Source organism: Poecilia reticulata, linkage group LG13, assembly GCF_000633615.1.
Source record: "Poecilia reticulata strain Guanapo linkage group LG13, Guppy_female_1.0+MT, whole genome shotgun sequence".
Taxonomy (NCBI): domain Eukaryota; kingdom Metazoa; phylum Chordata; class Actinopteri; order Cyprinodontiformes; family Poeciliidae; genus Poecilia; species Poecilia reticulata.
The window spans coordinates 31,500,135-31,526,986 of NC_024343.1; the positions used below are offsets into that span (position 1 = coordinate 31,500,135).

At 38.8% G+C, this 26,852-nt stretch overlaps 1 long non-coding RNA gene across 2 annotated transcripts in view; it reads left to right on the forward strand.

Moving 5' to 3' along the window:
• The first annotated feature begins 10,847 nt into the window (after nt 1-10,847).
• Nucleotides 10,848-26,852, forward strand: part of LOC103475154 (uncharacterized) — a 32,193-nt gene continuing 16,188 nt past the window's right edge. The window contains exons 1-3 of one of the 2 annotated variants that reach the window (XR_535304.2): nt 10,848-10,930; nt 11,273-11,314; nt 24,497-24,596. This is a non-coding gene — a long non-coding RNA (uncharacterized LOC103475154). The remainder of the gene's footprint in view (nt 10,931-11,272; nt 11,315-24,496; nt 24,597-26,852) is intronic. The other variant, XR_535303.2, reaches the window with a different exon arrangement.

The window sequence follows — 26,852 nt, forward strand, 5'->3', positions numbered from 1 at the left end:
CTGAAAAACTGCCTCAAAATCAGCAAGCGCAACTATGATCAGCAACATTTAGGTTTTACCACAAATTACTCTACTACACTGTAAAAACACTAAATATTGCCAAGTATTTTAATGTGGTTTCTAATGCAACTATCTTAGTACACTGTTAATGAGTCAAAACTAACTTGGAAGAAACTTTTTTGCAAGATATGGGAACTTCTTTTAAGTCAATAATTCCTTAATATTGATGAAAACGTTCTAGTTCCACCTGCAGATTATTTCATTTATAACAGGACACTTTCCAAATGTTATAAGTGAAATCATCTGGAATTATTGACTTAAAACAAGCTGCTGTATTTTGTTGAAAAGTTACTTATTAGTCTGTTTTGTCTTATTTAAGTGAGCTAAAATATTTGCACTAGAAACTCGACCAGAAATACTTGGTAAGAACTCTGGCTCTTTCTCTGTGTGACTTCTCACATAATTAAAACACAGTTTATCCTAAACATGCTAATGCTAGCAGAGCTGCTGATGGGATAAAATGAAGCAAATTGTTCTTGTTATGAGCAGAAACGGGTCTGGAGGTTGGTTTGGACTCAGAGCAGCTCAGAGAGGATTCGTTCAGTCAGACTGACGGAGGCGCCGATAAGCGGCTGGACTTTGCTCCGGCAGCCGTGGGTGTTGCAAAGAGCCCCGAGATAAACTGCTGGCCTGGGAGACACACGCAGTACAGGAGGCTGATTGCATTTAACCTGCTGCTGCTGGGTTTATGTGTGTGTGTGTGTGCGCGTGTGTGTGTGCATGTGTTGGTTTGTAATAACTTGTGGGGACGATTTTCCTGACACATACTACGTTCTGGGGACCATTTGCTCCTTGTGGGGACCGCAGCCTGGTCCCCACAAGGGGAAACCCTGTTTTAGGACCAGGGGTCAGATTTAGGGCTAAGGTATGAATTGAGTTTTGGTTAGGGTTAGGCATGTGATGGTTAGGGTTAGGAAAATGGTAAAGGTAAAGTTTAGGCTGTAGAAATGAATAGAAGGTAATGGAAAGTCCCCACAAAGATAGCCACACAAACATGTGTGCGTGCGCGTGTGCGTGTGTGTGTGTGTGTGTGTGTGTGTGTGTGCGCGCGCGTTAGTGGAGGGTATCGATCCAAAATGCACCATTTTGCTCAACAAAAAATAAAAAGAAATAAAGGAGACTAATTCCTCCTTGATGTTAGGCAACGTGGTTCAAGTTTATGTTAAGTTTAATTCTGAGTAACATTAGCTGCATTTCCATTCCTAATTTGCTCAAAACTTTGTCAATATTTTGCTAAGGTTGAAAAAAAAAAACACAATTTTGCAATTGTGGCATTTCCATTGAATAAGAAACACAATTAAAATAACTTTTGATTACATTTATCCACACGATGTCATTAAAAAACATGCAGCTCCATCATGCTCCAACTACTTCCTGTTGTCGTCTTTTTTGTTGTTTCTGTCAGTAGTGACATCCTGTTGTTGATCATCTGATGAGGTGAAAAAAGTGCAAAATTTCAATATGGCCAAAAAACTATCTCACTCTACCAACACAAACGTTTTATAAAAAATTTTATGACACAATTTTTTATCCATTAAGCAAAAAATAAATTAGCTTTTTTATTGGCATGTTTCCATTAAGCAAATTGCCATTTCCAATTTTATGGTTATTGGTAAAGCAGCTAATGACCATATAATTGAGCAATTTAAATTTCAAAAATAATCTTTTTAACAAAAAAAAGTTTTCATTTTCAAAATTACTGTGTTTTCATTAAATACATTTATTTTCCTGATATCAAATTGCACAATTAATGGTCAAAATAGAAATGCAGCTACTGGCGGAAGCCACGAAGAAGACGACAGGAAGTAGTTGGAGGATAATAATGACTTGTTAGTGAACAAAATCACAACATTTTAATTACGTTTCGTATTTAATGAAAACACAGCAATTGCCTAAATTGTGTTTTCTCAAAATTCGCTGTTTTGCCACATTTGTAACGGAAACGCCGCCGCTGCTTCGGTTGCGACAAAACACCTGCTGGTTTTGTCAAGTCAATTCATGCAACACGATCTTCATTTCTCCTGAAGATAAAAATTCGTGTCATCCAAGAAAATGTAACTTGTTGCCAAGAATGAACGGAGATAAGGATCTAACTGTCATGTCGCAGATTAATATGCAACACCTGCGTCTCCTCCTGTTTCAGGATGACTGGACGTGCGCGGCAGGAAACGCAGGGTGTCATATCCTGAAGATCTGTGATGGCCGCCTCCCATCCCGCTGATGGGCTCGGGTTGTATTTATGAATCGCTTGGAGAGGGAACCGAAACGAAGGGGAAACCCCCAGTGTGCGCGGCTGTTTGTTTCATCAAATAATCCAGGAGATAGCTCCTCTTCCTGCATCTTCCATCGTAAACTCACTCAATCATTCAAAAGCAAACAACCGCTGTACTTCGCCTCAGGCCAAACAAGCTCCCAGAGAGTCCTTTTGCTACACACAGTTTACTGTAAGTTATCATAATTATCAGAGAGATAATCTCTAACCGCTCCACAACAATTATAATGGTAAACATGGAGTAATAAATAAGAAAATAACATGTCTGGTTGACGGTGTTCAGTTGAATATGGACTCGATAAACGTTTTGTCCATTGCGGCTGAAACGAGTAATCGGATTAATCGTGATTAATTCATTTAGAAAAAAAAATCAACTTATGTAGTAATGTATTTTTCTAAAATAACATCCAGAGCACCAATTAAACCTAAACTGTACAAAAAAATATCAACATTTTGCAGTTGAAATGACTAACTAGATTAATCGGGATTAATTCATATAAAATATCAACCAATTTAGTAATTTAATTAGTCAAAGAAGGCGATTTTCTAAAATAACATTCTTACAGCACCAATTAAGTCAAAATTGTACAAAAATATCAAAATTTTGTATTTTAAATTATTAATCCAACTAATTATGATTAATTTATTTGAAAATAATTATCAACTAATTTAGTAAGTGATTAATACAAAAAATGTAATTTGCTGAAAGAACAATGCACTCAGAGAACTAGTTTAGCCAAAATTATACAAAAATAACATTTTGCATTTGAAACGATTAATTGGATTAATCATGATTAAGTCATTACGGAAGCAATTGTTGATTGATTTAGTAATCAATTCATCGTTAACTCAAAAAGACCATTTGCAGAAAGAACAATCTATTCGGAGCAGTAATTAATCCAAATATATACAAAAAAAATCTACATTTTGCATTTAAGATATAAGAAAAAACTTTTATGTAAACATGTTTTTCCTAAAACTCATCAAATGACAATTTTAGCTTCGTCTGGTTCAAATCCTGTTAAATTGCTGTAAAAAATATTTGCAGCAGAAAGCAGATAATGTAGTCTAAACAGCAGCTACACATGCTAATACAAGTATTAGCACAGAGAGTTTATTTTCTAGTTTTTAGGCCCTCCACCCCTTTCTGATGCCGCCCAGGGCAACTGCCCATATAAAAAACTGCCACCGTAGAAATGTTTTATTGCCTCAAACCAAATATGTCTGAAGTTTTTTCAGTTTTCCAATGTTTTATATTCAGGAAGGCTAAAAGGAAGCCATTTTGTTTTAAGTTTGAAAAGTCCTTCTCCACTCATTTCCTATGGATCAGCCATTTGTCCTCATCCCTTTTCTGATGCTGCCCTGGGCAACTGCTCTCATAAAAACCGCCACAATTTCAGATCAGAAAACACAGAGGTCACATTTCTCCATCGCTGCTGTAAATTAGCCGACCCACAAGTGGACTGTGACGGTACCAGGAGGGTGTGAGGAGGCATAAAAGGCCCGGAAGTGTGATGAGGCCTTCAGGAATGCTGGCCAACATCTGGGAGGCATGTGTTGGGTCGGACTGCCTGTGTGCGCTACCGGCTAGACTTTAGGACAACACCAGTTGAATTGAAGGGACAGCCTGCTGTAAATCTCAGGCCCTACAACACATAATCTGGACATATAGACAGAGACACACAGGCTCTGTCTATAGGCTTAAACAAGCTCCTATAACTAGCTGAAGAGCTACTTTTAAGGTAGCTTGTCTTATTTCAAGTGAACTAAGACATTTGCACAAGATACTAGACCAAAATTACTTGGTAAGATTTTGTGTTTTTGCAGTATAAGTTGCAACAACCCTGTATTGCACATATTAGAAACACCTTGCTAATTTGTGGTCGGACACCCTTTTACACTTATAATGGCTGTTAACTGTAAAACTAAAATGTTGTACACTGCAAAACCAAAATCTTGTCAAGTAATTTTGGTCTAGTTTCTAGTGGGAACATCTTCGTACACTTGCATTAAGACAAAAATAGTTTAAAAGTAACTTTTTGGCTAGCTATAGGAGCTTGTTTTAAGTCAATAATTCCTTAATATTGGATGAGCAAGTTTTAGTTCTACTGATAGAATGTTCCAGTGCGCCGTTACCTAGCAACCCCAGCTAAGCCCAGCTCGTAACCTAGCAACATAGTTCTAGTTCAACTGACACATTATTTTTCTTATAACATGGGGGAAATTTCTATAAATGAAATAATCCATCAATGAAACTAGAACTTTTTCCTCAGTATAAAGAAATTATTGATTAAAAATAAACTCCTATTTTTTGCTCAAAAGTTACTTTTTTATTGGTTTGTCTTATTTGAATTGTACTAAGAAATTTGCACTAGAAACTGGACAAAAATTACTTAAGATTATGTGTTTTTGGTATGTTTACAGTACTTTAGCATTAGCTTTTGCTAAGCACCATGTTGGTAGCCCTTAGCGTTAGTTACGATTTGGGCTTGAGGGTTAACAAAGCTAACTTTATAGTTAGCAATACGTGTCACTGTTTGTACTTGCTTTCCCTCTTTTTCTTTCAGGCACTTTGACTTTACAGTTGTTATATAAAATTTGCTCTATTTTTCTGCCTGCATCGATGTCAGCAGTTACTCTCACCAACCTAGCTAATGTTCAAGCAGGACCTTTGGAAACTTATGGGTAAATAGGAAATATTTATTTTCAATTTACTCTAATGTGCAAAAAAGAAAACACCTTTAAACCCACCCAGGTCCACTTTAAATTACTTTTAAATGGTCAGGCAACAATTGAAAACCAGAGAATTTATGAACCATTTATCTTGGTAATACAGAACCTTTGCTACTCTGCTACTACTTTAATGATTTGCTTTCATGAAGGTTTACCTTCATAAACAATTATCCCATTAAGTGCAAATGAAAACACCTCTTTGTGGGTGGCTGCGTGTCATAAATCCATGTCTGAATGTTTGTTGGAAGAATATATTAAAGTAGCCAACTGGAGGAACAACACACCTTCACAGAAGCTATGTCCTTTTGGCATGATTGTACAGTTGCCGTAACAACAAATTGATTATTTTATTCCAGGGGTCGGCTGTGAGTCAGGAGGCACCGACTGGAATGTGAAAGGTTTGATTCTTCAGTCTGCATGTCAGAATGCCGTCAGGAACAGATACCGACCCCACGTTGTCCACAACGTGCTCATTGGTATGTCTGTGTGTGTGTGTGTGTGTGTGTGTGTGTGCGTGTGTGTGTGTGTGTGTGCGTGTGTGTGTGTGATACACAAATACATTCAGTTTGTAAAGTCAAAGAAATGCTTGCGAATGGGTGAAATCGACAGGATTTTAATAGTTCTGCTGCTAAAGATGTGTTAAAAGACTTCAAATAAATTCAAAAATAAAATTCTACATTAAAGCAAAGTGTGTAGCTTTTATAAAAAATATATATATTTTATGTACTTGTTGAAGCTGTCTCTATGTCAAGAGAGTTTGGTATGAGACCAGAAACAACCGATCAGAGTCAGGAGGCGGGTTTTAGCGCTGTCAATCAACCTGCGCTCTCTGATAGCTGGTCATGAATGCTAATGCTATTTAGCACGACTGCTAACGACGGCTGCTAAACATTTTTCTTGTACAGTAAGTAGTTTCTTCGTCATTAGCACACTTAGCAGGGAGTACATGAGATTAATTGACAGCGCTAAGCCCCGCCTCCTGGCTCTGATTGGCTGTTTTTGGTGCTTCTTCACGACAATAGTGACTAAGAAGGTGGAGGAGATCGATCGTTTCAACAAATGTGTAAAAAAATTATTTTAATAAATGCTACATCCTGCAGCTTTAAGAAAATTAGTATAAAATCAAACTCTGGCTCCCCCACTTACTCTTTTATTTTAATTACCGTAGAAGGACTGTGATTAATTTTATGGTCAAACAAACATGGCGGAGTGATGCTGTGGGCTCGTTTCTTTACCAAAACAACAAAAAAGTTATGAAAGTTCATTTGGACATTTAAAAAAAGAATAATAAAAAAAATCAAATGTCCTCTGAGAAAAATGAAAAGCATTACTTCATCTTTCAGTCAGATAATAATAATAATAATAATAATAATAATAATAATAATAATAATAATAATAATAAAATTAACATAATGATGTTTCCACAAATGCAAACCTTTTTTTAATGACCAACTTAGTTTGTCAAGGGAGCAATGATTCTTTGGGTTTTATGTTTATTGGCTTAAAGAAATTATATTTAATGCACATATGTACATTTATTAAACAATTCCACATATGTTGGCTGCAGAAATGACTTTTCCTTTTATCTAATGGTTACAAAATGTCCACCATCTTTGCTTAAACGTATGTATTTTTGTGCAGATGATTTTAAAATTAAGACCCCAAAAAATGCAAAGAAATGTGGATATTTGCTGTTAGATGAACCAAAAACCGTAAACAATATAACATATTTTTTTCATCAGGTCTCAACTAAAATGTTGAACCAAATTTGAAGCCAACATAAAATGATGCAGAGACGAGCATGAACAGCCAAGTAACGGCGTCTTCGGAGAGACAAGTGAAAACTAAATAATCCCAAAAGAAACATCAAATATTAATACAGCGACTAGGTTCAATACTTCTTTAAATAGCCTCATCACTCTGACTGTTTGCTGCAAATATTTACAGCGAATCAGATCTGATCTTTGTGTGCAGCAGAGAATCTCCGTTTGAAATCTTGCTGTGTTTTGTTAAGAAATGTGAATTTCATAAAACGTATATTAACTGATTTAAAAACAAGTTTAAGTTGATTTAACATGACAAGACAAAGCCAGAACGAAGAGAAGTGATGAAAAGTTGTAATATAGACCAGAATTAACAAATGTTCCAGTTATTATTAATTAAAAAGCAGCTGTAGACGGGTTAGCCCTCAGTGTTTCGGATGTTTTTTAGTTTTCTGGAAGTTTGTTCCAGATTTATGGAACTGAATTCTGCTTCTCCATGTTTTGGTTCTGGTTCTGCTGGTGCAGAGCAGAACCATAAACCAGAAGACCTGACAGGTCTGGAAGGTTTATACAACAGCAGCAGATCTTTAAGCCGTTCAGTGATTGATAAACTACCAGCAGCATTTTAAGCTTTCTGATTGGTTTGTTAGTCTGCAGTGATCAATGCGACTAAAGAGAAACACATGGACGAGTTTCTCTAGATCTTTCTGAGACATTTGTCCTCTAATCCTGGAAATGTTCTGCAGGTGATAGAAGGCCGACTTTGTAACCATTTTTATGTGGCTCTGAATGTTCAGGTCTGAGTCCAGATTTCACCACAAACACATTTTTTAATTATTTCTGTTTAATGTAAGAGATCAAGTATTTTTAAGCAACTAGAATTTATTTCCACGTCATTGTTTGATTTCTTCTAGTCAAGCCTAAAGCGACTTAAGTTCATGTCTCTGTAAGATACTGATTACTACTCTACACAATCCCATCTCTGAAAAGATGAACTCTTTTCAAATCTCCAATTTTTTAATTTTCACTCTGGTGCCTTGAAGCCAGAACTCGGCTGGATAAACTGCACTAAAAGTTTTTTTTCTTGCTGCTATTTCAGTGCGAAATTTTTAAATCTCAGAAAGTATTTTTGTCGTGTGTTCAGTGTGAATACCTTTGTACATTTGAATTAAGACAAATCTAACTTTCAAGTAACTTTTCAGCAGGATATAGCCATTTGTTTAATAATTCCTTAATGTTAATGAAATGTTCTAGTTCCACTGCGCCGTTACCTAGCAACCCCAGCCAAGCCCAACCCGTAACCTAGCAACGCAGTTCTAGTTCCACTGAGATTATTAGGCAATTTCCTCATGTCAAACGTGAAATAATCTGGAACTAGAACTGGATTGCTAGTTGTTTTAATTAAATAATTCTTGACTATTGATTAAAATAAATTGTGCCACTGACAGATTATTTTACACGCATGAGAAAAATTGCTTGTTTTAAATGAAATAATCTGAAAGTTTTCATGAATTTTAAGGAATTGATTTAAGACAAGTTTATATAACTTACAGAAAAGTTACGTGTTAATTAGTTTTGTCTCATTTAAAGAGAACTAAAGTGTTTTCACCAGAAACTAGCCTAAAAATACTTGGTAAGGTTTTGTGTTTTTGCAGTGCTAGTGCGAATAAACTGCAAAAACACAAAACTAACTTACAAGTAACTTTTCAGCAAGATTTGCAATAATTCTTGAATAGAGATTTTGTTTTTTCACTTATAATCTTAACTTATTTCTTGCTGTAAATAAAAAGAAAATGTCAATAATGCTTTTTTAAATTAATATTCAGGTCTTGTTTTACATCTTGCTGAAAAGTACGTTAGTTTTGACTTCAGGTGTACTAAGATATTTGCACTAAAAACTAGACAGAAATGTTTGCAGTGTGATACCCTGTTAACATTTGTGTTTGTTTATTTCCTGACCAGGTGGAAACTACAACTGTAACAATATGATTTAAGAATTAAGAAACTTTTCTTTGCAGCTTCAAATCAGGACGGAGTAAAACCGAATCCATCGCCCGGAGTCTCTGAGACAGTCACACCACTGTGAAAACTGCATCCAGGAACTTAGTTCATTAGCTGTGTGTGTACAGCTGGATCCACAAACACACACACGCACACACACACACACACACACACACACACACACACACACACACACACACACACATGTAAGCAGCGGCAATATAACAGCTGCAGTTGTGGCCTGCAATAGAGAGGAGATAAAATTAACAGAGAGGCAAAAGCAGAAGGTTTGAGTCTGCAGATACGCTGTGAGAAAAGGATTTCCACAGCAACTGCTGCAACTAATCGATAAACCCGAGTCATAAAAAAACATTATTCAGTAATAGAAGGCTGTGAATTTAACAATTTGTACACAATTAAGGTCTTGAATGCGACAAAAACAAAAGAAAAAGTCAACAATTGAATGTGAAGCTGGTGTCTGTACAGGTGTGGAGCTCCTTATGCACCTGTCTGTCTGTGGGCGGGAACAGGTGTACAGGTAATTTAAGATGACTGCTCTCAGTGTCAGGGCGTGCAAATATAATATGTGATCTGAATACTTCTCGTGTCATAACATAACTGATGGAAAATATCAAACAGATGACACTGGACCAAGAAAACAAAAGCAAATGGCCGCTCTGTCTCTTATTGTTGGACAAAGAAAACTCAAGATGTCCCCTCATGCAGCTGCTTATATGTCTTTGTGTGAAGCGAATTTAGTTACACGATGACTTGGAACATCAGGATTATGTTAGCTTTGTTTCCATCGAATATATGATTGCGCAATTTTGACATTTCTGAGCAATCCCTCATATTGAGCATGCGTGTGGCAACAGTGGAGAGGAACGACTCCCTTTTAAGTCTTCGTCCCTGGCATAGACATAATATAAGGATAGACGCCTCATGGACCGCTCTGACGAGATTTAGGGCGGCCATCTTGGAGCGGTCCACCACTCCACTCAGCTTATGTGTTTAGCAGGCAAAATGACGTATCAGCGCATTTAATTGATCATAACACTCTTTTTTGTTACTGGAAACCATATTCAAACATCTATCAAAGCTACATTTATAAACAATAGTTCAGTATATTTAAATATGCTTAGTGGCTATAACAATAGAATAGGGATGGAATATTCTGATATTGATGTATGATGGGCATATTACAAAGCACACAGCCGTTCATAATTTATTATTTAGTAATATCAATACATATTTATATAACTATACAAACACAAATAAATAATGATCAATAATGACACAAGTAAATAATGTATGTATGTATGTATGTATGTATGTATGTATGTATGTATGTATGTATGTATGTATGGATATATGTATATGTTTTTCAGCCGACGACTTCTAGCTTCAGAGATTCAGCAGCTGAGATTGAGTCCAAAATCTGATACGAGATTCATCCGTGCTACAGTGAATCTGTCTCTCTTTATAGATATCCCCCTCTTCTTCCTCAGATCGTGTCTTTAGGAAACCTTCAAAACAAAAACCGAAGATTCGGGATGTATCTTACTAGTGAAAGAATTACATATAAATAAGTCTTTACCACCTGTGTAAACTTTGGTGGTGAATGTTATAACACATAATATAAGTTTTATAATATGTGTTATATTGTTTCATTTCTAATGTAGGCTCTTGTGTCAGATAATCTAAGTCAATGTTAGAGAATAATTGATTTTTTTTAGATTTACAGAATCTCAGTTAGCCTTCATAGCGGGGCTGAACCCATATTACACCAAGCACTGTAGCTAATATTAGCTGGTATCTCGCCGGTGGACATAAATACATAAAATAATATTCTAATCACAAAATATACACAATAATATGTCCATCTTACTTGTGAAATGTTGTTTGTGAAGCCCTCACATCAATAGTCCATCGATCCGAACAACAATATCCCTCAGTACTGAGGCATCTTCTGCTGTTTTGGTTGAGCAAAGTAGGAGGGACTACCGCTCCAAGATGGCCGCCGTATTTCCTGCAGCCAATGTGGGGTCTACTCTATATTATGTCTATGGTCTCTGGACTTTATCGGAGGCTTTAACAACAGGTAATCGTTATTTTCCATTGCTTTGTTTGAAGTCGATCGATTATGTTAAACAGAGTCCGGTTAATTATTTAATACATGAGAATAGTTAATAAAAGCTAAGTAAACATGCTAACTGTAGAGCAGCTAACTGTTAGCTGCTAACAGGCGGAAGCTAATCCGTTCGGTTAGCTTCTGCCTGTTAGCTACTTTATTACGTTTTTGATTTATAGCACAAACATTTACAATATGCATTTTAAAGATGGGCATTTATAGTAAAAAAATGTCATAAACACGTGTCTGTTAAGTGTACATCATTATGCCCGTTAAAGTGTTTTTTTTTTTAAATAACGTCTTTTTCTGTAGGTTTGACAGGGAGAAAGTTCCTCATTCTGCTACAAAAAACAGGTCAGTAGTTGTTTCTGCTTGTTTTTAAAAGTTTATAATTTCATTTTTTTAAATTTTGAAATTCTGGTTCACAGCAAAACTGTTTACATTATTTTTCGTTTATTAAATTGCATGCAAACAATCTATAATTGCTTTACTTTTTATGATTTATATTAAAATGTTTGACAAGTTAATTTAACATTTAAAAATATCAAAAGATTACTATAGTGGTGGGAATAATGTATGGCGCTAATTATAGAACAAAATTATATGTATTTACAAAAGGATTCGAAAAGAGTGAGCAGCCAGGATGTTATTAGTAAAACTTTATAAACTATGTTTTGTGAAGCTGCTCTATTAAAAATAAGCCTTCAAACCCTTGAAGTGAAGTGTGTCATATTAAAAAGAGTGATAAAATATGCCACCCACAGAGTAAATAAAAAAAGCTCCAAGTATTTAAAGGACATGTCTAGAAGGCATCAGGAATACTAAGATTATTCATATTTATTTTACTGCAATAAAACTGTAGTTATTCTGCCTTAAGTAATCTAAGTTGTTACAATAAATTTGAAAGTTGCTCAACTTAACTTGCACAATCAAATTAATTAAATGTAATTAAGTTTGTAGTCAACATTTTTAAATTTGTTGGTTTTACTTAAACAGAAATAAAATTTATACTTCAAGGATCTACATAAAGAGATTCCATGTATTAAAACATTTCCCTTTAGCGTTCATTTAGCAGCAGAGACTGCATAGAAATCTAAGACGAAGTCAGTGACAGCCAGCAATCAGCTTCCTGAGACAATGGATGACTGATGACCTTTGGTTTACATGCTACAGAGGAATGAAGGTCCTGCTCACTTTCACTGACTTGTTACTGTAGCTCATTTGTTTTTCCACAGCCTCCAATCGCAGCCACCCCCCAGCCAGGACCAATTAACAGCAACAAACACTCACATCCAGTAAAACACCTCAGCAGCATCCAGCTGGGCCAGATTAGTGGCCCTCCACCTACCCATTGTGCTACCGGGACTTTTAAATTAACAGCCACACGTGAGAAAAGACCACCATCTGTCTGGAAAAGACCAGTCAGATGTGACTGAAAACTTATTTTCCTGGCGACATGGAAATTGATTTGGTTCTAATAATGACAGTGAACATGAATTCAACCTGAATTTGCTTCAGAGCAGTGATAAATTCAGTTGCATGAACTGAAATGTTCCCGTTTTGAATGCCAGGCGTCAAACGAACAGTGGCCCCACTTCCGCAGGGGAATCCTTGGTTTTGCTTAAAGGAGTCAGCAGTTCAAATAATGGAGTCACTTAATTTTTAAAAGACATACAGTATTGTAAAAAAAAAAAAAAGGGCAACCCATTTGAATTAAGGAGTCAGTTTGGTGTATAGAGACGTTGTGAAAATTTGACACATGCACAAAATGCTGGAGCCAAGCCAAGTTTATTTATATAGCACTTTAAAACAGTTCCACTGACCAAAGTGCTGTACAGCCACATAATTAAAACAAGTGAAATAAAAATTAAAAGCACACTAACACCAAAAAAAACAATCACTTAAAATGAAGACACACAATGCAATACAAGAACATACCCAAATATGCAGTCATAATAAATATCACAATAAGTAATCTAAAAAAAATGCAATAAAAGTAACTAAAAGTAACAGCAGCTCAAACTGAATCAAAGGCCAGCCGAAAAAGGTGAGTCTTAAGAGCAGATTTAAAAGTTGCCAGAGAAGTGGCCTGTTTTACAGACATTGGCAAAGAGTTCCAAAGTTTRGGAGCTGCCACAGCAAACGCCCTGTCCCCTCTGAGCTTCCTCAAAGTCCTCGGCACCTCCAGGTACAGTTGACTCRCTGATCTGAGAGCTCGRGAAGGGCARTGTACATGTAGCAGCTCAGAAAGATAGGAGGGGGCAAGGCCATTTAAAGATTTAAAAACAAATAAAAGAATTTTAAAATGGACTCTAAAATGGACAGGTAACCAGTGCAGAGAGGATAAAATAGGGGTAWCATGTTCTCTCWTCCGCGATCCARTTAAAAGCCGTGCAGCAGCATTCTGGACCAGCTGAAGACGAGACAGAGAGGACTGGCTTACACCAATGTATAAGGAATTGCAATAATCCAACCGAGTTGTGATAAAGGCATGGATTACTACTTGAAAGTGCTCGCACCAGACAAAAAGACACTTTTTTCTATTAACAATTATGCTAACATGAAACCTGGAGATGTGGGTGCTATTAATTTAGTGGAATGCACCACAGCAAAGGGAAAAATAAAGTAAAATAAAACTGTCAAAGTTTAGCTCAAAACTGCACATATGTTTCCATTTCCTCTCTTTCTCGGCTGCGCTCCTTACAGTCTTGTTGCCATAGCAACTGACTGAGAACAGCGCCGCTAATGTTTCAGAATTCAACACCTGAGTCAAGCAGTCTAAACTAAATGAAAAACGTGCTCACCCCCTCGCCTGTGGGGGCGCTGCACCAAAAACCACTGAAAGAAACGACACGAAAATCTCTCCAAAGACATGACATGAACTTCCTTCTTCGCAAAATGTAAACAGAATTGGAGTGGCGTCAGATTTTAGCGGTTGTAGCGGTTGTAAAAGACCATGAGTCATTTCTACCACTAGTGCTAAACCAGCAAGTTTGTTTTGGTTATATTTACCCAGAATGCCCTGCGCTATAGTCCGCTTCCAGTGTCTGGTTTGCTTGATGTTCACATATATTTGAACTGCACTAGAGCTCACTTCAGCCAAACCGAGACCGAGATTTGAAAGCGGACTAGAATTCATGTTTTTGGTTCAAATCAGAGTTCAAGTTCACGTTCACACCTCCCCAAATGAACCGGACCTTCTAGACAAGCAAGAGTTGGATTGTAGCAGACTCAAGGCAGAGAAGGAGACAAATCAAAGCAAGGAGAAGCAGTCAGAACAGTGAAAGTGATTGGGTTGCAGTAGATCAAACTCTGACAACACGATGCATCTTCGTCACTGTTTGGTGAGCTGCAGCTGGAAACTAGAAAGTCACCAGGGTAGGTCTGTGGCGACAGATTGGACAGATTACGAGGGCTTGGCTTGTGCTGGTGTGTTTCTGGGCAAATTGGTGTGACGAGCACACATCCAACTCGACTGTTCATCCAAAAGACTGTTTTTGTACCGTCCCAGAACCTAAAATGGACACGGTGGGAAGGTGGAGGGATGAAAAAGGTTTGAAGACCAGCGGTAGAAGGATGGAGGGGGAGGCAGCTGCAGCCAGAGGATGAATGAGTGCTACTATGTCCTCTGGCTCCAGACTCTGTTCACGTGTGTGTGTGTGTGTGTGTGTGTGTGTGTGTGTGTGTGTGTGTGCGTGTGTGTGTTTGAACGAGGCTCCTTGAGGAGAGGCCGACAACCTCTCACGCTCATGCGGACAAGCAGCGATTATTTTTGCGTAAGTCTGAAAAAACACACTGCTGCTCAGTTTGGTCCAGTGCAGACACCGTAGGAAATCAGAAAAATGCTGTGAAGAGTTCAGTCTGTTGGATTTAAAGAGTTTAACTTCACAAAGAGACCAAGGACTTTATTAGTTTCAGAGACACTTGTGAGCCTGGATGTATTGTTCCAGTACATCCTAACGAGTTTCTTTTCATTTTGTACGGCACATTTCAGATCTTATTTGTTGTGTTTCAGTGAGAAAGGCGCCTTACTCTTGAATTAACCAGAACGAAGACTTTTGGAGTAATGTCCAATGGATAGTTGGAGAGAATGGAGAGTGCAATGCTTGGAGAAAACCAAACTTTCCAACCCAACATTTGTCACATTGCAGCTGTGCCGGAGTCTAATTTCTGGAAGTAGGTATGCTGTGACCACTTCCTACTCTGGAGTGGCAGCCATGACATATACCATACATTTGCATTCGCACAGTTTGATGTATTTATTTCTGGAATTCAGTGGAGCCTTTTTCATTCATAAGACCAGTCGGAACATATTTTGAGAGAATACAATGATATTAAGGCTGAAAAACGTGTCATAATATAAGCACTTTTTATCAGTCGATATAGCTCATGATGCTATTATGCTACATAATACATCATGATACTAATGAAACCTGTCTTGAGTCACATCTCTGGTTATTTTAAGTAGTTTTACATAAATCTCATGTATCGCATAGACTGCCTTACAGGAAGTATTCACGAATCAAACATGAATCCGTTCGTCCAACAGACTGGTGAGTAACGGGACATTGATAGTAAACATATCAGAAGGCCCAGTGGCCCAGTCAAAGTCCAAACCCTTATTGATATGGCACACTGAGATAGATATTCAGAAGCAATTAAACCAGAGTAAACGTGACTGCTATAGAGTCATTGGTGCTATAGATGGTTCTACAAGCAACTGAATCAGGAGTTGTACCATCTCCAGGTTTTACCTTTATTTAATTACAACAGTATCAATTTATCTGTTAGGTGTTTTTGAATGTACAACCCTAGAATTGAAAGGAGGTGTACCCTCTATTTCCTGCCAAAAATGCATTTAGGGCTGCATTACCACCAACCCTGCTTGACTGAGTTCAATTAAACTCTGGTTCGTTTGCGTAGAAAGTCCGGTTTGTTTGGGGAGGTTTGAATGCATAATCAAACTCTGATGCGGACCAGTAAAGTGAACTCTGGTCCGCCTACAAACCTCGTTCTCGGCATATGTGAATACCAATCAGATCGGAGAACATTCCAAAGGCAGGAAGAGAACTATGATGCAGGGAATTCTGGGTAAATACAACCGAAACAAACGCAAGATTCTAGCGCTAGCAGGAGAAATAATGGTTCATGGTCTTTTAGCAAAGACAAAAGACAAATCCTACAACATCTAAAATCTATCTCTATCTTGGTTTGCCTTTTGTGAACAAGGAAGCTGCGCTCAGTGTCTTCAGAGGTTTTTGTGTCGTTTTCTTCAGTAGCTCTTGGTGCAGTGCCCCCACAGGCCAGGAGGGGAACAGGTTTCTCAAAAGACTTGGTTGGTTTGACTCAGTGCAAAGAGAAACCAAATCATGGCAGCTGAAAATGTAACAAATATTGCAACTTTTGGTCCCCAATCCAACCGAATCTACTGGACAATCAGGTTTTAAAGCACCCTAAATGTACAGTGCTATTCTTAATTAGATAAATGTTAGACCTGTTCACCAAACCTTCTCCTTCCAGTCTGCATGTTGAAAACACATTGTTTTTTTTAGGTTTATTATAATAAAACAATAAAACTGTGGAACAAATGTTACAATTTTGGTCGCCAATAGAACCGAGTCTACCAGACTATTAGGTGTGAATATATCCATCCGTCCTCTGTCTCTACCTGCCGGTCCTTGCACGGTCTCAGGGAGTCTGGTGCCGATCTTTGGCGTTCATTGGGCGGATTACATCTTGGATGTGCCACCAAACCAAACCATTTGTCACAGGACAATGACCGTGCGGACAGTAATTTAGAGAGACCAATTAACGTAACAGTCGTGTTTGAGCTCACAGCTCCTAACGTCTCCCATCTGCTCTAAAATCATCGGCTCATGAACCCAAAGCCAGCAGAGCCTGAATTCGTACTCCTCATCCTGGCCGTTTCAAGTCTCCTGAATAACACAGAGAAAGGAAAAGCAATTTGTCAGGCCAGACTGGCACTTTGTTTTTGAACGTGGAGGAATGTCCGAATCTTAAATATCTTCTCCTCTCGGGGTCTTTCTTCCTTTCCTTCTCATTTCTTCATTTCTGTGTCCCTCTGTAGACCTGTCGCCCCTCCCACTTCGCTCTCCCCTGTCAAAATAAACACGCTGAGAGCTGGCCTTCTTTTCATTCAGACGCTCCAGGTCGACAAGGCCGATTTCAGGCTCCACTGTCCTCCAATACCATTATGTGTGTTTGACTGTACCTCTGTAGTATTTGCAGCGCTCATTGAAAAGCAGCTTTTTTACATCCCGCCATTGCTCTTCCTCCTCCTCGTTCGGTACCATGATGGTATCTGACATAACCGGCACTGGGTTTCTCTCCGTTCCTGGCAGATAGAGGGGCCGTCGACCGCTGCTGGGGGAACTTTCCTGGCTCGTGGAAGCTGTCGGACAATCACACCTTTCATGGGCCAGAGAGAACGCCGCCCATCCGCCGGCATACAGGCCCAGGCCAGGGAATTTCTCTCCTTTCATAGACCCTCTCTTGCTCCATTTTCAGTCTCTTTTGCAACTTGTTGAAGTTTTAAATCATGTTAGGATTTTCAAAGATATCCCTGGCAACAGAGAAAGACATCTTGAAGGATCTCAGATCAAAATTAGACTGAGCTGAAAGTTCTGATTCAGGAATCTTCTTTCTTTTAAGGGTATTTTCACACCTGATAGTCCAGTAGACTCGGCTTGATTCAGCAACATTTGTTACATTTTCACTGCACTGTGTGAAACGATTCAAACCATTTGAGAAACTTGTTCCCTTCCTTTCCTGTGGTGGCGCTCCTCCAAGAACGACTGAAAAAAATGACACAAGCGATACTTTCTTCTTCACAAAATGGAAACAGAATTGACGTAGCATCAGATTTTAGCAGTTGCAGGATTCCTCTTTTGTTAAAAGACTACAAGCCATTTCTCCTGCCAGAGCTTTTGTTTTGAATGTATTTACTCAGAATGCTTTGAGCTGTAGTCCACTTCCTGCTTTTTGAGCGTTCTCCGGTCCACTTGCATTCACATCTGCGTTCGAACCGCGTCAGAGTTCACTTAACCGAATCAAGACCGAGGTTTTTAGGCAGACCAGAGTTTGCTGATTTGGTCAATTACACGTCAACACCTCCCCAAATGAACCTTTATCAATCAATCAATCAGTCATATTTGTTCGGATCACACATTTCAGTAACAAGGCAGTTCAAAGTGCTTTACATATTCTAGACAAACGGACTAGAGTTTGATTAAAGCGGACCAAACTGCACCCTTAATGTTTTATAGACTCAAAAGGTTTGGTTGTGGTAATTTAGCAAAGACAACCTAATTTCTTAATAATCTTTTTCTGTTTTCCTTCCTTGATCTCCGCAAATTTCCTCCCCACATCTTTCTCCTCAAGATCTAACTCTGTGGGTCAACAAAGCCACCTTTTCACGGTTTATAATTAGCATCACCTTCGCTGGGCCGCGGCTTGTAGCAGAGGCCGACCTGAGGAGAGAGCGAGAGAGAGAGATTTTCTAAACTTGACCCTGAATTAGTAGGTTCTGTGAAGACCGATTTGGAAAGGCTCGGTTTGGAGGCATGAGAGGCGCAGTTGTGATGTTGAGTTGTGTGCTTCCCGTAAGGGTGGTGAGTAGCTTTATTCAAAGAGCAGCTGTAAAAAGGCCAAAAAAAGATCAAATCAGCGTGGAGGAAGCTCAGAGGGACGACAGCAGCGGTAAGGGCAACCTGGGACGTGGAAAACATTAAACACCGTTTCAAACATTTGGAGAATTTATGGGCGTCCTGGGAGAACATCACAGAGCAAATCTTCAAAGTGGCAACTGAATGAAAACGGCTAAAAAGCAAACAAGTTTGATTCCAACTTGTCAAGCTGCAGGAATGAAAGCAGACACAATTTAATGACTCAAAGACACTTTTGTGCCTGAACATGATCGACCCGTACTCAGTTTTCTGACGTAGGTACCGTAAATGAAGCTTCAAGGCGAAAGTAACGGACAATCGTTGGATCCCAGACGTGGATAGAGATGGAGACAGGATGTCATCAGTGCAATAAGTTCGCTCTCGCTCCTGAATATTCCACGATCAGCTGTTAGGAAAGTGGAAAGGGAACAACTGCAATTCAGCTAATAAGTGGTAGGCTTGTTAAATCACAGAGTGGGAACACCGAATGCTGAGGAAGACGAAGTCAGCAACTTTCTGCAGTTATTGGATCTTAAGGTCAGGGTTAGTGAGAAACCCTACGACTTTCCTACTTCCACTCCTGGCTTCGGAAAACCTTTCTGTTTATCTGTTTAACTTTGAAATAATACATTTATCTCCACAGTACAAACTGAACATGTAGTTTTACCAAACATTCAGTGGCAATCGTGTTCCTTATTCGCCTATTTAGATTATTCGTTCTTTACGACAAATCACAAACAATTAAGATAATCCTAGTTTAAAATGCCATAAATTTAAAGTGGTAGTGTAATAAAACATTCCACAACAACCACCTGAAAGTCATTTAGTCGTCTTTCAATTCAGAGTGAATTTAACTGAAAAGGTTCAATAAAAAGCTCCACAGCTTGATTTAAGGAGGATGCTGCTGTGTGTAAATGAAAGTGTCATCAGCGTAAACATGTTATTTATCTGCTGCTAGTTGCTGTTCCACCTCACTTTTAATAAACAGGATAAACCCTCCAGCCCAATTACAGCGTGTTAACATTTAGTTCTCTACACTGAGGTATTTAAATGTCAAAGTCTGAAAATCTCTCAAGAATCTTGGTGGATTACACTGGATTTTTACGGATTGTTTTTATTATAAGCAGTTTTGTTTGACTGTTGGTAGCATAAAGTATGTAGTTTATAGACTAAATTCAGGGTGGGAACACTTTTGCTAATTGCTGAGCTATTTTTCTTTATTAGCGCTTTAGCATTTTTGCTAACATTGAAAATGTTTAGCACACTTCCTTTAAATGATTGTTTTGATGAATTTTAAAGCACTAAATTACTTGGCTTTCTTGTAAAATTTTGACACCTGCGTTAAAGTTTAGAATATTGACTATTAAGAATATTTGAAGTAGTTAGCCATTAGCTCATGCTCTTATTTTGAAGTGACTGTGCAGAAGTTCTGTTTCCTCTCCTTTCCCAGCTAATGTTTATTCTTACCCAGAATGCATCAGTAAACTGTTTAAAATCTACTGATGTCCTTCGTGTTTTCTGACCAAAACCCTGTTTTGCTAACCAGGTTAGCAAAACTCAACAACTGTAACAGTGAAGCTGTGAGTGGAAGTGAATCACTTGCGGAAGCGCCACTTCTCAGATCGGTTATGCAATAAAAATATGAGAGATGGTTGAATTTAACTCTTTAGGATTAACTTCTGCTAAATACATTAATGGTATACCGCATTAGCATTTGCAAAGCTAGTGTTTATGATTAGTGTTTCAGCGTTAGAACAGCTTATTTTTTTAGCTAGCGTTGCCCACCACTGCTTAAGTATGTCATTGACACATAGTAAGTATCAACATGGTTGCATTTAGCGCTTTAGCAGTACCGTCCGCCAAATAGCATGAGGGTGTAGCATTAGCGAAACTAATGTTTATGGTTACAGCCTTAGCTTTAAGGCAGCTTATTTTTTTAGTTAGCGGTGCTCACCATTGGCTAGATGTGTCATTGACAGATGGTGGGATCAACATGGTATTTAGCGCCTTACAGGTAGCTTTTGCAAAATACCATGGGGGTGTAGCACATTAGCATGAGCACGAGCAAAGCTAGTGTTTATGATTAGTGTTTTAGTGTTAGCACAGCTTGTTTTTAGTTAGCGGTGCCCAGGTTTGTCATTCACACGTGGTGTCAATGACAACATGGTTGAATTTAGTATGTTAGCAAAAGTTTCCGCTAAATACCTTGACATCAGAGTTTATGACTACGACTTTAGCGTTAGCGCTGCTAACTGTTTAGTTAGCCATGCCCACCAATGGCTAAAAGGCAAAAAAATGGTCAGAAAGTACCTGAATTTTAATTCCAATAGTTAGTCCTGTCGCAGGTAAACACAGAGACGTTCCTCCATGTGGAGACAGTGCTGAAGACGTGCTGCCTGATAAAAACACACTGACCTGGGGAACCTTTTGGGTGGGGCCGGTCCTGCAGAGCAGCCGTGCATCCTGGTTTCACGTCAGCCTCTTTAATTCCTTCCAGGAACCTGTAAGGATTTTCATGGTGTTCGCAAGGTGTGCTTATGCATGACTCATACAAACATTAACCACATATAACTTCTGTTTCCCCTTCCCATCTTTTTGCCTCTTTTGCTGTCTTTTGTGGCAGACTCAAAATTTCTCCTTCTCTTTTAAGCGGAAATCCATATGTTTGTTTTGTGGATTGATATTCTTGCAGTGTTTATGTAGCTGCTCTCCATGCACGGATGCAGATCTTGTCTCTTTAGCACGGCCTGCTGGGTTTTTAGTTTCCTCGCCTGGTTTATACCAGAACATCCAACCACGCTGAAATGCGTTCTGCTTTCTGTGTAAACCTCATCGTTTACACCAATCAGAAGAAAAAGTGTTTCTGTCATGAAAGCTGCTTTTTGCTGAATCCTACTTGCTTCTGAGTCTCAGTTTGGATCAGTGATTTCATTCAGGATGAAGCTTCCAGCCAACGAGCGTATAACCAAGATAAAATCAGGCATTTCCAGGCCTTTCAGTGTCAACATTTGAAAGATAAATAAGAAGCATCTTGACAGAAACTAAATTTACATCACTCAAGGCTTTAGACTAACTTTTGCACTGGTTTCCATGGTTTACTACAGGTTTTAAATTAATCTAGTAAACATAAAGTTCTTTATTTGAAGCAGAATTACTGAAAAGTGTTTAAACAATTTCTGGAATTTAAAGTGAACTTATTATTCAAAACTAACATTTTCCATGTTTTATGCTTTTTATACTTCACCTAAAATCAGGCCCACCGCTTAAAAAAAACACCCAACCATTTTTATTAATAACTTAATGTTTTTTAGTGTCTGGAAAATGAGCCGTTTCGAAAACCTTTGGAATGTAGCATCACAAATCAGCAGCTAGTGCCCGTTACCTAGCAACCCCAGCGAAGCCCGTTACCTAGCAACCCGAGCTGAGCTTTTTTACCACTCAGAGACAAGTGGAAGAGACAAGTGTTTTGTCGTTGGCTTACCATCCAGAAACCACGTGCTGCATGTGTGGTGGTTGTGCAGGAGGTCCCACTTCTGCTTTTCAAAGACGTACGGTCGTATAATTGCGCATCAGTTTTGCAGCTATTTTTACATGTCAGCGTAAGTGTTGAGTTGAGGGGATGTGTAGATAAATGTACAAGACATTTTTCCAATGTTTTAAATGAATTAATCTGCCAGTGGAACTCGAACTCTTTCATCAATTCTAAGGAATAATTTACTTAAAACAAAACAAAGTTACTTTTAACTTGCATTCAGTTTATTTGCTCGAGAAACTAGATCAAAATTACTTTGGTGAGATTTTGTGTTTCTGCAGTCTTTGCCCTTTTCTCTGCGGATAGCGTCATGTTGACGTGAATGACTGAACCCTGCGATGTAGTGGCGCCGTTTGAGCCGGAGTTAAATCCAGCAGCTCTTGGCCCGGTTTATCCCGCTGTGTGAGCAGCAGCGAGCAGAACGCCGCCGGTTCAGAACAAACAAGAGCAGAGCTGGGATGCAACTGGTCCGACTGGTTTCCCTGCAGAGATCGGTGATGCTTCAGGAAACACCGAGACGCAGCTGGAGGTTTCATTTCTATGAGTTTGTGTTTTCATCCATGATGGAGAGCAACAGAACTGCTGACATAAAGAACTGGAGGTTTTGTTCACCTTTGTGTCCTCATGTGACGCCTCTTCAACGATTAAATGTCAAATTTAGATGAGAATTTGAACTGTTAACTGTTAATTCAGCCTTTTTCAAATGAGCAGTTTATCACTTTGATAGCAGCTGCCTTTTCTCCCTCCCTCTGGATTCTGTTTGAAGTTGAATGACGCCGGCAGATTTAAACGCTTCGTTTGCTTGTGAAGACGGTTAATTGAAACTCATTAAAGCTGCAGTGTGGAACTTTTATTTTTGTTAAATCCGACTTTTTTCCATATCTATTAAAGCTGTCGCCGTGTTGTGACAGTTTGTTATGAGACAGATAATCTGATAAAAACAATCTCCTATCCCTCCCACTGCTACGGTTGGTAAGAAAAACAACCAATCAGAGCCAGGAGGCGGGTCTTAACGCTGTCAATCATCCTCCTGTAAATTCCTAGGTTATTACAGTGAACTAAAAGTAACAAAATAACCAAAATTTAAATTGAGAAAACATTTTCATTAGCTGAAATAAATAAAAGTGGTAACTAGTGAGGAAAATGGTAACTAACTGGAACCTTTATAAAACTAAAACACACTGAAATTACAGATATTTTCATTTTTGTGTTTATTAGCCTTTCGAATTGATGTGAAATGAATTTTTTCAGCACTCTGTAGTCCTCACAGCAGGAAAAAAAGCCAACAATAACTGAATAAATTTTTAAAAAATTGTTTTCATTTCCATTTGATGTGTACATGATCACAATATTTTTTAATTCTGCTCCTAAATGTTAATAGAAACTAAAATAAATGCTGGTAAAAGCTAGCAAACACTCTAACAGCTAATTAAAACTAACTGATGGAAACATCATTCAGGGTTATGACAGTTAACCAACTAAAACTACAAAAACTGAAACTGAGAAAACATTTTTTAAGTGAAATAAACAAAAACGGTAATTAGTGGAACTATATAAAACATACCAAAATTATAATATTCCTAATTTTCCTGTTTTTAAATTTATTAATTAGCCTTTTGAACTGATGTGAAATAGATTTTGTTTCCCAAAACACAAACAAATGTCCTCCATTTTGCATAAGTCCACAAAACGTTTTATATTAAATACAGTTGAACAAAAGTTGGTTGTTCAACAATAATTGAATAATTTTCTTTAAAATTGTTGTGTTGACTATCGATAACCACAATACTTTCACCTTTTTAATATGAAAAACTCAAAGCAACACAAAAACTAAACCATATTTAACCAACACACCAAAAGAACGTATTAAAACGAACTAAATTAGACAAACAAAAAGTCACAACGAAATAAAACTAAACCACATTGAAAACCCCAAAACTGTTATAATCGTGTGACTGACAACTTAATACCAGGAACTTTTTCTTCGCCTATATTTCACATACAGTAAATTTCATCTAGAGAGATAAAGACTCTCCTTTTCCTGAGCCATTTCAGAGAGCAGCTGCTCCGCTCGTAGAGTTTACACGTGGCTGCTGAAATTCTGCTACACACACACAATTTCCCACAAACATGCCATAAATAGATAATACGCATAAATCAGTCATTTACACAGAGTTTCTTACACTTTTCACACACACACACGCTCCCTGTTGGGGTCTGCTGCTCAGACGGGACAAAATTAGCGACATGGCGGGTAATTTTTCAGTCAACCAAACCAAATAAATAAACGCCACCATTCATTCACTTTCCTTTCCGCAGCTGGTTTCCTTCTCCTGCTGAGAAATCAGAGAAAACACGCGGATGAAAAGCAACTCCAGGAGCGCTGAGATCCAGGTTTAGATCCAACGCTTGTTAAATAGTACGTTTTTCCATGCAGTCTTCTAAATATCCTTCCATTGTTCCTTCCTTCCTTCCTTCCTTCCTTCCTTCCTTCCTTCCTTCCTTCCTTCCTTCCTTCCTTCCTTCCTTCCTTCCTTCCTTCCTTCCTTCCTTGAGGTCCTTAACAAATTAGTTAATCACTCTCTAAATTAATCTAGCAAAATGTATCATAGCAGACCTGTTTGTATGTTTCCTTCAGTCTTTGCTACTTCCTTCCTTTCCTCCGCCATGTTTATTGCTTTTGAACTGTTATTTTTAGTGTTACTGCCCCCTAGTGGCTGGTCACAGGTAAGTAGCTATTTTTTTAATTAAACATTTCAGTATCCGGTCCGTCGTGGTGAAGAGAGAGCTGAGCCAAAAAGCGAAGCTCTCGATTTACCGGTCGATCTACGTTCCCACCCTCATCTATGGTCATGAGCTTTGGGTCATGACCGAAAGAACGAGGTCACGGGTACAAGCGGCTGAAATGGGTTTCCTCCGCAGGGTGTCTGGGCTCTCCCTTAGAGAGAGAAGCTCAGTCATCCGGGAGGGACTCAGAGTAGAGCCGCTGCTCCTCCACGTCGAGAGGAGCCAGTTGAGGCTCGGGCATCTGGTCAGGATGCCTCCTGGACGCCTCCCTGGTGAGGTGTTCCGGGCACGTCCCACCGGGAGGAGGCCTCGGGGAAGACCCAGGACACGCTGGAGGGACTAAGTCTCTCGGCTGGCCTGGGAACGCCTTGGGATTCCTGGAGGAGCTGGAAGAAGTGGCTGTGGAGGGAAGTCTGGGCCTCCCTTCTGAAGCTGCTGCCCCCGTGACCCGACCCCGGATAAGAGGAAGAAAATGGATGGATGGACGGACGGACGGACATTTCAGTATTCTTGCCTGAAAAAAGTTACTTTCTGGATGTTTTTGAAATGGCTCATTTTCCAGACACCAAAATTCATCAACTTATCTAAAACTGCTTTGGTGTTTTTTCTTAAGCGCTTGGCTGTTTTTAGAAACCCAATATTTTTATTGCTATCGCCCCCTGTTGGCCAGTCGCAGGTAGTTTGTCATGTTTTATTGAGAATTTTAATATTCTTGGCTGAAAACTTCAAATTCAGGAGGTTTTTGAAATGGCTAATTTTCCAGACATTTTCCTATTTTTGAATCTCAACCAGCTATTTTTAGTGTTACTGCCCCCTAGTGGCAGGTAAAGGGTAATTTGAGTGTCATCACCTCTACTGGCCAGTCAGAAGAAATTTGGCATTTCTTATTGAAAATTTTAATATTCTTGGTTGAAAAATCAACATTCTTGTGGTTTGTAAAACCCGACATTTTCTTATTTTGAATTTTGAGGTGTCATGGTTAGTGTCACTGCCCCCTAGTGGCCGATAAAGGTAGTTTGACATTTTTTATTGAGCATTTTAATATTCTTGGCTGAAAAAGTTAAACTCTTGAAACTAGACATTTTATTATTTTTGAATTTTGAGCTATTTTTTAGTGTTACTGCCCCCTAGAGGCCAGACACAGGTAGTTTGGAATTTGAATTGAGAATTTCAATATCCTTCCTTCAGAAAGCCAACAAATATTTTCATCAAAGTGAGAGAAAACTAAACCATATCTGGATTGGTGTCATTCTGTCATTAATGTGACAGAATTTTGTGCTGCTAACATCCAAACAGATTTAAGTGTTTCCTCATCTTTTCAGCGATATTTTGTGCAAACAGAAACCGAAACATCGGCTCTGTGAGAGTTCTGGTGCGTCTTGGATGCAGAGAAAGACGTAAACTGAAGTGCATCAATGGAGGAAGTGTCCTGCTCCAGATGCAGCGAGGGTCCAGCGCAAGGCAAACAGAACGGGTCCGGTTCGGTTCATTTCCTCCCCTGAAAACAGAGGGAAAAGACCTAAAGTTAGCGCCGCTACATTCTCGGGTCTGTTTCCCTCAAAACATCCGCTGCATGAATCAAACGTCTTATTTACCGAGCGCGCTGCCTCCACTCGCCGTCGTCTCTCCTCTCCCACGCCTCCCTCCGTACGCGAGTGGGTCAAAATCTCAGAAGGGTTCTGGTTACCGTGGCGGGTCACTACCAAACCGCCGTGACTCAAAAAGCCCTCTGATTGCTCAACGGGGAAAAACTACAGGGCAGAACAAATAAACAACCAGGGTTCATAAGGGGCTATTTTTAGTTTCACTGGCTGAAAGAACTTAGTGTGAAAAAAATTTATATATTCATCAACAACCCGACGGCTCAGCGACAACACGGCTCAAAATT